Source organism: Schistocerca cancellata, chromosome 3, assembly GCF_023864275.1.
Source record: "Schistocerca cancellata isolate TAMUIC-IGC-003103 chromosome 3, iqSchCanc2.1, whole genome shotgun sequence".
Lineage (NCBI taxonomy): Eukaryota > Metazoa > Arthropoda > Insecta > Orthoptera > Acrididae > Schistocerca > Schistocerca cancellata.
The window spans coordinates 190,201,737-190,214,420 of NC_064628.1; positions in this window are offsets into that span (position 1 = coordinate 190,201,737).

Below are 12,684 nucleotides of genomic sequence, written 5' to 3' on the forward strand. Positions count from 1 at the left end.
TTACGAAATTATTCCAGGCATTGAAATCTACTGGATGTAATCGGCATTGGTTGGCTCTGTGCTGACGCCGTACATTCGTTTCCTGGTTCCTGAGTCCTCTTATCTGATACCCTAGCACTAGTATTACACCGTCGCTCTAAGTGTGAGAAACCCTCGCGCGCGAAAAGCTATTCGGTCGCAGAAAACGAAATGTGGGCCGTGCAATTCTTTAAGATATAAATTAACAATTCAGTGTACGCTATTTTAATTACTAACGCTCCACCTGTAGATCCTAAAGTGATGACTGAAACAAAATTTATTTCAAAAATGGCTCTGAGCACTATGGGACTTAACTTATGAGGTCATCAGTCCCCTAGAACTTAGAACTACTTAAACCTAACTAACCTAAGGACAACACACAAATCCATGCCTGAGGCAGGATTCGAACCTGCGACCGTAGCGGTCGCGCCGTTCCAGACTGAAGCGCCTAGAACCGTTCGGCCACTCCGGACGGCCATAATTTATTTCAGTACAAATGGGGGGTATGTAACAAAAACAATGTTCCAGTCAACACAATAATTTATTCAATAAAACATTCGTGGGGCATTGAATAAGTAATGCAACACTGAGACGTGGGTCTTAGGGAAAGCAGGATAGTTGTGAACGGGGTCTAATCAGTTACCGTTTGTTGCACAGAAAACACACAAACTTAATATTTAAAAAGCAAAACTCTCGAAAATCATCTTTAAATGATTTTACTACACTGGCGGCTGAAAGCCTTATTAGAAGAATTGCAAGTTATTGTCGGCTTAAGGCCACAAGCAATGCTACATACAACCAACGGCTGAAGGCCTGATTAAAAAGGTTCAAAATTATTCGTCAGCTGAAGGCCAGTAGCAATTAAAAAAAAGAACTCAACGGCTGAAGGCCTGAATTACCAATAAGGTATGTAATTTTTCCTCCTATGTAATTATGTAGTTATGTAGTTCTCAATTCGTTCGAGCAATCAATCATTCGTAATAGGAAACACAGTCATAACTAAGTCACTCAAAGTGATTCAGAAATTTTACTTGTTAGAATGAAATCAGGCGATGATTCTTCTTCTATGCAGGCTCGTGCTTTGCGGCAGTCTGCTAATCTGTACAAATAAAATGCCTCCTATTTTTGGGAGCGTTGTATAATCAGTCGGGAAACCTCAGACCCAGCGGATATTTGGCTATGATGAAGTTTAACCTTCCGAAGAAGAAATGGAGCTCTTGGATTATTAAATGCAGGTTCATATCCTGTCTTTCGGAAGTTCCCTTCTGATTAACAACTACGCAATATATCGATGAGTATCATTAATTCTCAAAAGTCAAATAATGTAAATTGTTACACACCTTTTGTAATCGGCACGAAGACAATCTCGGAAGCTTTTTTTTTTTTTTTTAACAACCACCAGAGAGAGTACTACAAAGAATAATTATGCGCTCATGGCATAGCGATTGTATGAAACTACTTTGCGCATGGATTCTGCGAGTATGAAGATAGAAAATTAGTAAACGTCATTCAAGGGTAGAATTGTATCAGAATAATTCATCGAATATAAAGAGATATTACAATTTCCCCTCGCAGCGTGCAAAGTTAATGATAATACACTTTGCGAGCTAACAGAAAAAATTTGTTGGGTTGTTTAATCAAAAGAGGAATATTTTGAATGAATAGAATTTTAGTATAGAGAGTATGGGTAACATGTTAAGACAGTAAGTTACGAGAATACCTAAGCTGTAGCTTTGACATGTACCGAGGTATACCCGCATCCCGAGTACATAACCAGGGAAGATGTAGATTGGTGTAATTACGAAAAAGGTCTATCCATTTGGGAATTGGCCTTCACAATAAAACCCTGGAAAACCCGGAAGAACAGACCCCAGCTCAGGTATTAAAGAAGATAGGAAAGCCTAAATCCAGTAATTTTGAAATATATAGAAGCTCCATAGTCTAGGTCGAAGGAAAAAGGCCTCATAGCCAAAAATTTTACAATAGTGCTTCAAAAATATTTTCAAAATTCTTCTTTCGACGATGTAGCCGGCGATCTCGTTGTGAAGTCGATGGAACAGGAACACTGGGTACGGACAGCGGGTAGGCGACGTATAGCGTTTGGTGGAGGCGGTACGAAGGACAGGCGATGGCTTATGGTACACGACAGAAGCTGGTAATGTGCCGTAGAAACAGCAAGATGATCTCAGGAAGAGATGGTCAGGGTCGTGAACATGGAACAGGTTTAAAGTGGAATAAGAAAAGGTTCCGACTGAATAAATCCCTGGAAGAGAGTGGATTAACTCAACGAAGTCCATATTTTATCGTTGAACTCAAAATCGGAGTGGATTCTTATATTCTTCCGTCTGTACTAGACTGGAACATCCATCAGTCCTGACAATCGCGAATTTTTTGTAGTCTTCAATACCAAAGTTGTTTTGCATTACAACTGCTGATTGTCCAAAACATTGCCAAATAGACTGTGGCCATTGAAATTTTGTTGTAGCTCATATCGAATATATTCCTCTCAAAACATTTTTAAAATCTAATCTTCGTTTTGTTATAATGCAGGCGGAAGTAGAGCATTGAATCTGTCCGAGGTTTGCTTTCACTTACGAAATTATGGATAAAATTTAAGTTTACACCTGATGAAAACTTTTAAACATCGGCATATGACACTGACTCCACAAAAGGAATAATTTCTAGAAAAAATTCTCTGAAAAATTTTCATCATTCTTATAGTTAATTGATTTATAGTTCTACCTGCAAATAAATATCATTAATGACGACGTATATTCATTTAACAAATCATCCACTCGCAGAATCTTCTTAATTCTCTCATGAACATTTATGGAAATATATTTCAAAATTACGTCCATAATAGGAAACACACAAACTGCTATTCTTAAAATGTTAATTAAAATTCTTAAATTAATTCTCCTGGTAGGGAATACATAATAAAAAATCTAAAAATTATAATAATTTTCTCTCGCGCAACCAGAGAGTTTCTTCAATTGTTTGCAGCAGTGACATTATCGACTGTTGCTTCATTTCACAGTTCATTTGTTTTCTCGCGCGAACAGCGCACATCACACACACAGCGTATTTACCTACATATCCCGCATTGTTCAAGTTTCACACGCAATTCTCACATAAGTGCCGTGTCTTGAGAAAATGTAGATGCACTTTCACTGTATATCACTATGGCTTCTGCTCATGGTCCACACTTGCAAACACTAGTAAGTAACAAATTCTTCTACCTAACTTAAACCTTTGTGCTAAACTATCACAGGAGTAATCTCACTGTCTCTTAACCTATCACAGCAGTTATCTCACTGTCTCTTAACCTATCACAGGAGTAATCTCACTGTCTCTTACCCTCTAAGCAACATAAACATCTTGATATTTATATACACATCCGACTCACAGTCATATTCCACTCTAAATTCTTCTCCATATTTGGTATCACAGATCTACAATCCTTAAAAAAATTACTTAATATCATTATGTGGGAATAATCCCTTTATTCTTTTCAATTCGGGATATGCCAACAAGTATGATCCAGGATTTGGTATATTTACAATAACATATGGTCCGGGATAAATAAGATTCCATTTCTTTATGTTCTTCATCAGTTTCGAGGAATGGATGTGTTGCCTCAATAAAACCTTTTCTCCCAGATGAAACGTCTGAATCGGGTGAATCCGGTGAATCCGTTTATCACATTTCAATTTCCGTTGTATTGCCTTGTTAGTTAAATTGACAAGTGCGAGTCGAATCTTATCCTCCCATTTTAAATTCTGGTCTTCATACTTTGGCAGATGGTTTATCCAGAAGTTCTTTTCAATCTGACTAAACATAAGCTCTGTTGGAGTAAAATTAGTTGAGGTATGTGTCAGATTATTAAATATTTCTTCAAATTCTGACAAATAATCAGCCCATGATGTTTGTTTACTGTGACAGTATGTACGCATGAATCGGTTTAATTCTTGGAAAACTCGTCTATTCGATTACCTTGTGGATGATAACATGATGTCAAAATTTGTCGAATAACAAGCTGTGTTAATGTTTGCTTCCATTTAAATCCGGTAAAAATTCTGGCATTATCTGTAATTATGGATTTCAGTAAACCTACATGCGGAAGATAGTCACGCACCAATCTCATTTCAACAGCTCTGGCAGTAGTACACTTTAATGGATATAGTTTTACATATTTTGTAAATATGTCAAAGAATCCATCAATGAATTTGACTCCTCTTGATCGTGGGAGAGGGCCACAGATATCACACGAAATTAACGCCCTTGGCTCTCATGGAGTAATTGAATGCAGAACATGCTTACTATCTCTATTATCCGGTTTTGCCTTTTGAGAGGGTAAACAGTTTTGTATTGTTTGGTGCACTTTTCTCCGAATATTCGGAAAATAACAGTATGCTCCTTTTTTATTGGCACATTTGATCACACCAAAATGTCCCCATGATAAGTGGGTAAACTAAATTAATTTTTCCTCATCTTCCTTTGGGATACATACACACCACCGTGGATTGTTGTCCTTCCCACATCTGAAGAATAATAGTCCATTTACTAATTTATAATGATCCAAACTAGCCCTTGAATTTTGTTGTTCCTTTAGCTGAATTATCTTTTTCCATCGAGGGTCCCCATATCTCTACAAAGGTGTACATAATAAGTTTTGTTGATATTATCCTGCAATAGTAATAGTGGAAAATTCGAAGTATTTACTGATTCTATTTTCGGCGTTAAACCTTCTGGGGATCTTGACAGTGCATCCGCAATAATATTTTGTTTGCTAGACACATGATTAATTTTAAATTGGTCTTGTTGTAGTGTCATTGTCCAACGTGACAGGCTGGGATGTTATAATTTACATGTTTGCAAAAAGGTTAGTGACTGATGGTCACATGGTCACAATACACAATCGTTTTCGAATCATATAAATAATAGTTAAACTTCTTGAATGCCCAGATAACTGCAAGTGCTTCAAGTTCTGTGGTCGTATAGGCTCTTTCATAGGGCGATAACACTCGACTAGCAAATGCTATTGGGCAGAATATTGGTACCCCTTTTATTTTCCTTATTTGGAAGAGACTAGCACCTAATCCAACATCCGATGAATTCGTGGACACACAGAACTCACTATTCATATCAGGGTGATATAATAAGAATGCGTTAACGTGTTGGTCCTTAATGTCTCGGAAAGCTAGTTCACATTCTTAAGTCCATTGCCATGGCACATCTGGTTTAATGCCTCAGATTTCATGGCTTGATTCTTTATGAAATGACGGAAGAACGATGCCATACCTATAAATCCCTTCAGCTGTTTTTTATTCCATGCTGATGAAAAATTTCGAATTGCTCTTATCTTCTTCTCGGTAGGCAGGATACCTTTCGCATCTATCATATGTCCTAAGAACTTAATTTGTGGTAAAGCAAAATGAGACTTCTGTAAGTTTACTGTAATTCTGGTTTTCTTGAAAACAGCAAAAATCCTTTCCAAAATATACAAATGCTCTTCCCATGTTTTCGTGGCTATTAATAAGTCGCCAACAAACACAGTTATACGACTACGCAATTCTGGTCCAAGAACATAATCCAACGCTGAAATAAATATAACGGCACTTATATTAAGTCCGAACGGGACAACTCTAAATTGGTAACTTCTCCCGGCATAGATAAATGCGGTATATTTCCTAGATTCTTCATTCATTTGGACCTGCCAGTACGAACTTCTCAAAACAACACTAGTTAAGTACTAAACATTCTGGAAATTTTGAATTAATTCATCTATATTTTCCGGATGAGTTCTTACAGGTACTGTTATTTTATTAATCTTTCTTGCATCAAGAACTAATCTTACGTTGCCTCCAGGTTTTGGAACGACTAAGAGCGGAGAACAATATGGACTAGTTGATGGCTCAATCAAGTTCCATTCTAACATTCTATTTATCTCCCTTTGAACAGATTATTTTAAACGCCAGGGGATCGGATAGTGCATGTAACAGTAAGTCTGATGTGGCTTCACTTGTAGGTGACAAATATACCCTTTAGTAATTCCTGGTTTCTCATCAAAAATCTCTTCATATGCCTCTAACAAATAATGAAGCTGCTGCCTTTGTTCTCCGGTAAGCTGATTTGATTCACTAGCTTTTATCATTGTTGTTTGGTTTAAGTTCACCTGTTGTATCAAATCCTTTGAAAGCTCCTTCCAACAACCGTTTGTAGTGTCAATTAATTGAATTATGGCACCACGACAATATTTCTCATGCATCACCTCCTTTCTATTTAAATCCAGTGCTATCTCTTCTCCATTTAATCTAAATTTAACTATTTCTTCCAATGTGACAATGGTACTCCTGCATACTCCCAATACCAAACATACAGTCCACTAATAACTTCTCCACTACAAGGAACGTGCATTTTATTGCTGCATTTCCCATTTTCATCTCTAATTGTGTTCGTATTTTGACATTGGGAGAGCGTGCTCCAACAGCTCCGATGATTTTCCAGTTCTGTACCGGCAAAATTGGTACCTTCTTCTTCCTAATAATTCTCCTAAAAAGAGCGCCTGAGATGACATTGGCGGAAATGGCAGTGTCTAATATCATATTCATTGGAACTTCAACAAATACATCCGATACCGGAGCACTCGATCTATCATTATGACGCGCTATTAAATCCTTTGTTAACTCTTCAGTCAACAGCTCACCATCATTATAACTTAACAATGGTAATTTTACTGTTACGCCCCTAACAGATCCCCTGACCGCGTCTCCGGGGCACGATGCGATCATATTTAGTTTGACTGATTGTTGGTCCGATTGGTATTTGTCTCTTCAGCTACTTCAGTGATTATCGGTTGCTGTGGTGAATTCGGTCTATATTGTCTTGCTTGATTCGTGTAATTATTGTAGTTGTTCTGCTGGTGTTGGTAGAACTGTCTGGTGTTGCCATACATTGGATTATATCGATTAAAATTCCTATTGTTCCTAAAATAGCCCCTCGCTGCACCATTACTAAAGTTTCCATTATGGTAATAATTATTGTTTGCATTTTGTCCATTTCTAAGTCTCCTCGGATAGTGTAGTTGGTTATGATTATTGTTACTGCTACCATTACTGCCATTCCCATTCGAATTGCCGCTCGGATTCGCTCCTATTGCTGTTCTTTGATATGACATTTTTCTTGACCTTTTATTGTCCTCCTCAATTATATCAATATGCTCAAGTGTAGTTATAAATGAGTCTATATCCTTATCATTTATATATAACAGCTGATTCCTTATACTGGTGGGTAGTCTGGACTTGAGTATCCTAAGAATATCCGGCAGAGGAATCGGTACCTCCCAATACAAAGATTTAAAATGTATTTCTCAAAATATATCTGTAGAGATCCTCTAGAATATGAGAAAGGCTCAGGATATAATACTTCCTGCTTAAGTCTTTCTTGTATTCCAGCAGACCAATAATTTGCTAGAAAAGCCTGCTCAAATTCTTTCATTTACAAGATGTTTGTTCGGATGCCCACAATGCTCCTGGTCCTTGTATATATCCAGATACAAAACTAATTTTTTACCATTCTGTCCAAGATCGTGGAAATAGACCTGTGAAACTTCGAATAAAGACTACAGGATGAACATTCTTTTTGTCAGGGTTAAAGATTTGAAATTGTCTCTGTTTAATCATCTTTTCCTCAACGGTACTACGATTCCCAAAATCATCCTGTTCGTACTCTACCCTGTGGCTATCCGTTATAGCGAATCTAACTTATGACGTTCCAGTTTTGTCTACATCGGATCTTGACGTGGACGGAATGTCACGCGCAGATTGAGAATTTTGTTTCCTACTTCTCGCTGTTTCTAAATCCTCCTGTGAGAGATTTAGTGCTCTTTCGATATTTTCTTTCCAACGCGAGAATTCTTCGCCAAGTTGTTCACGAACTTTCTTTAAACCTTCGTTGAAAAAATTATCTTCGGAACTCTCTGAAATTGACTGTAAAGCTACATTCACAGCTTCTTCTATCGTTTCCGAAGGAAAATTTTGCCGTTCTAATGTCATTTCTGAAAACTTCCCCGCAAGTACATTCATTCTATGTTCCACTGTCGTCTGTTTTTCCTTCACTTCGTCAAATTGCTTCTTTAGATTATCTTGGGATTCTATAACTTCTGGTGTCATAGCTACGGAACACTGTATGTCCTCTTGAGCTTGTATTACTTGAGGAAAAAGTTCTACTTGTTTTTGTATCGTGTCAGTTTTGACGGATACATATTCGGTTAGTTTCGCTTTTAATTTACTATTGTTTTCTTGGCATTGTTGGAGGACCTGCTCAATTTGAACAATAAGATTCTGTTCGGTCCTTTCTGCCTGTTCTTTTATTTTCTGTGTCTGGGTATTTAATCTCTGATCTAATTCGGTAAAGGTTGCTCTTAATTGATTTTGTAATTCTGTTTGATTTTCGGCTAATTGATTTTGGAGTTCATTTTGTATGGCTGATAAATCTCGTTTTAATTCAGATTGTATAACGGGTAAGTCTCGTTTTACCTCCGCTTGGCCTTCTGCAAAATCTCACTGTACAACGGACAGGTCTCGTTTTACTTCGGACTGTATAATGGATAAGTCTCGATTTACTTCCGCTTGGGCTTCTGCAAAATCTCGTTTAATTTCTACTTGAGCCTTCGCAAGGTTTGACACATTTTCGGTTAATAGAGACAACTGTTGCATAATAACAACTAATGGGTCAACAACAGTCTGATCAGCTGTTGTATGAATGTTTTCTGAACCAGCGGGATTATTTATATACCATTAAATAACTGTCAATATCAGGTTCTAGTCACTTAATACAGTTTCAAATTAACTGTCGTAGACACACTTAACTTTCAAATTACTTCGCAGATGGTATAAAGTTCAACGTCCAGATACGAAAATCACACAATATACAGTTCTACAATCTAACTACTATCTAGAAAAAAGTTCTTTCTAAATTAATTTCAAACTATTTTAACTACAAAATGTAAAAATTGCAATTATCTGGCCTTGTTCTGCAGTATTGGTCTTGTCCAGTAGTTGAAATCGTTCCTTGGTATCAGCAATCTTTTACTATGGGCACTGAATCTCTCTTCAGGATTAGTTACCTCTGGTTCTCATTGGTTTTCATGAAAGAAAAGATACATAGATTATATAACAATCCAAGAGAGTCCTGTCACACTGGCGGCACTGTAATTTTTCCTCCTATCTATGTAATTATGTAGTTATGTATTTCTCAATTCGTTCGAGCAATCAATCATTCATAATAGGAAACACAGTCATAACTCAGTCACTCAAAGTGATTCAGAAATTTTACTTGTTAGAATGAAATCAGGCGATGATTCTTCTTCTCTGCAGGCTCATGCCTCGCGGCAGTCTGCTAATCTGTACAAATAAAATACCTCGTATTTTTGGGAGCGTTATATAATCAGCCGGGAAACCTCAGATCAAGCGGATATTTGGCTGGAAGTTTAACCTTCCGAAGAAGAAATGGAGCTCTTTGATTATTAAATGCATGTTCGTATCCAGTCTTTTGGAAGTTCCCTTCTGATTAACAACCACGCAATATATCGATGAGTATCATTAATTCTCAAAAGTAAAATACCTGACGGCTTACCAGAGAGGACATTATCATCGTTGTTAAAGAACGTCCGTCCTCAGAGACCAAAAACAGGAAAAGTTAACGTAATATTGGTAAACTGTAGGAGTATCCAGGGCAAGGTTCCTGAATTAGTATCTCTTATTGAAGGAAATAGTGCGCATATAGTATTAGGAACGGAAAGTTGGTTAAAACCGGAAGTGAACAGTAACGAAATCCTAGACACAGAATGGAATATATACCGCAAGGATAGGATAAACGCCAATGGTGGAGGAGTATTTATAGCAGTAAAGAATTCAATAATATCCAGTGAAGTTATTAGCGAATGCGAATGTGAAATAATCTGGGTTAAGCTAAGTATCAAAGGTGGGTCAGATATGATAGTCGGATGCTTCTATAGACCACCTGCATCAGCAACTGTAGTAGTTGAGCGCCTCAGAGAGAACCTGCAGAACGTCGTGAAGAAGTTTCGTGATCATACTATTGTAATAGGGGGAGACTTCAATCTACCAGGTATAGAATGGGATAGTCACACAATCAGAACTGGAGCCAGGGACAGAGACTCTTGTGACATTATCCTGACTGCCTTATCCGAGAATTACTTCGAGCAGATAGTTAGAGAACCAACTCGTGAAGCTAACGTTTTAGACCTCATAGCAACAAATAGACCGGAACTTTTCGACTCCGTGAATGTAGAAGAGGGTATCAGTGATCATAAGTCAGTGGTTGCATCAATGACTACAAGTGTAATAAGAAATGCCAAGAAAGGAAGGAAAATATATTTGCTTAACAAGAGTGATAGGGCACAAATCGCAGAATATCTGAGTGACCACCATCAAACGTTCATTTCTGAGGAAGAGGATGTGGAACAAAAATGGAAAAAATTCAGAAACATCGTCCAGTACGCCTTAGATAAGTTCGTACCGACTAAGGTCCAAAGCGAGGGGAAAGATCCACCGTGGTATAACAATCATGTACGAAAGGTACTACGGAAACAAAGAAAGCTTCATCATAGGTTTAAGAGTAGTCGAATCATAGCTGATAAGGAAAAGCTGAACGAAGCGAAAAAGAGCGTAAAGAGAGCAATGAGAGAAGCATTCAACGAATTCGAACATAAAACATTGGCAAACAATCTAAACAAGAACCCTAAAAAGTTTTGGTCATATGTAAAATCGGTAAGCGGATCTAAATCCCCTATTCAGTCACTCGTTGACCACGATGGCACCGAAACAGAGGACGACCGAAGAAAGGCAGAAATACTGAATTCAGTGTTCCGAAACTGTTTCACTGCGGAAAATCGTAACACGGTCCCTGACTTCAGCCGTCGCACGGACGCCAAAATGGAAAATATTGAAATAAACGATATCGGAATTGAAAAACAACTGCTATCACTTAGTAGCGGAAAAGCATCCGGACCAGACGAGATACCCTTAAGATTCTACAGTGATTATGCTAAAGAACTTGCCCCCTTTCTATCAGAAATTTATCGTAGATCGCTGGAAGAACGTAAAGTACCTAGCGACTGGAAGAAAGCGCAGGACGTTCCCATTTTCAAGAAGGGTCATAAATCAGATGCGAATAATTACAGGCCTATTTCGCTTACGTCAATCTGTTGTAGAATAATGGAACATGTTTTGTGTTCTCGTATTATGACGTTCTTAGATAATACAAATCTCCTTCATCATAACCAACATGGATTCCGCAAACAGAGATCATGTGAAACTCAGCTCGCCCTATTTGCCCAAGAAATTCACAGTGCCGTAGACACTGGCGAGCAGATTGATGCCGTATTCCTGGACTTCAGGAAGGCATTTGATACGGTTCCGCACTTACGTTTAGTGAAAAAAATACGAGCTTACGGAATATCGGACCAGGTTTGTGATTGGATTCAGGATTTCCTAGAAGAAAGAACACAACATGTCATTCTTAACGGTTCAAAATCTGCAGATGTAGAGGTAATTTCGGGAGTACCGCAAGGAAGCGTGATAGGACCTTTATTGTTTACAATATACATAAATGACTTAGTTGGCAACATCGGTAGCTCCGTGAGGCTATTTGCAGATGACACGGTTGTCTACAAGAAAGTAGCAACTTCAGAAGACTCGCACGTACTCCAGGAAGACCTGCAGAGGATTAATGCATGGTGCGACAGCTGGCAGCTTTCCCTAAACGTAGATAAATGTAATATAATGCGCATACATAGGGGCAGAAATCCATTCCAGTACGATTATGCCATAGGTGGTAAATCATTGGAAGCGGTAACGACCGTAAAATACTTAGGAGTTACTATCCGGAGCGATCTGAAGTGGAATGATCACATAAAACAAATAGTGGGAAAAGCAGGCGCCAGGTTGAGATTCATAGGAAGAATTCTAAGAAAATGTGACTCATCGACGAAAGAAGTAGCTTACAAAACGCTTGTTCGTCCGATTCTTGAGTATTGCTCATCAGTATGGGACCCTTACCAGGTTGGATTAATAGAAGAGATAGACATGATCCAGCGAAAAGCAGCGCGATTCGTCATGGGGACATTTAGTCAGCGCGAGAGCGTTACGGAGATGCTGAACAAGCTCCAGTGGCGGACACTTCAAGAAAGGCGTTACGCAATACGGAGAGGTTTATTATCGAAATTACGAGAGAGCACATTCCGGGAAGAGATGGGCAACATATTACTACCGCCCACATATATCTCGCGTAATGATCACAACGAAAAGATCCGAGAAATTAGAGCAAATACGGAGACTTACAAGCGGTCGTTCTTCCCACGCACAATTCGTGAATGGAACAGGGAAGGGGGGATCAGATAGTGGTACAATAAGTACCCTCCGCCACACACCGTAAGGTGGCTCGCGGAGTATAGATGTAGATGTAGATGTAGAATGTAAATTGTTACACACCTTTTGTATGAAGGAGCAATATATATATATATATATATATATATATATATATATATATATATATATATATATATATATATATATACCTCCCCACAAAATATTATTAAAAAAAATAATAAAAATGAACTACGTGTAACCACCCCACTGAAAT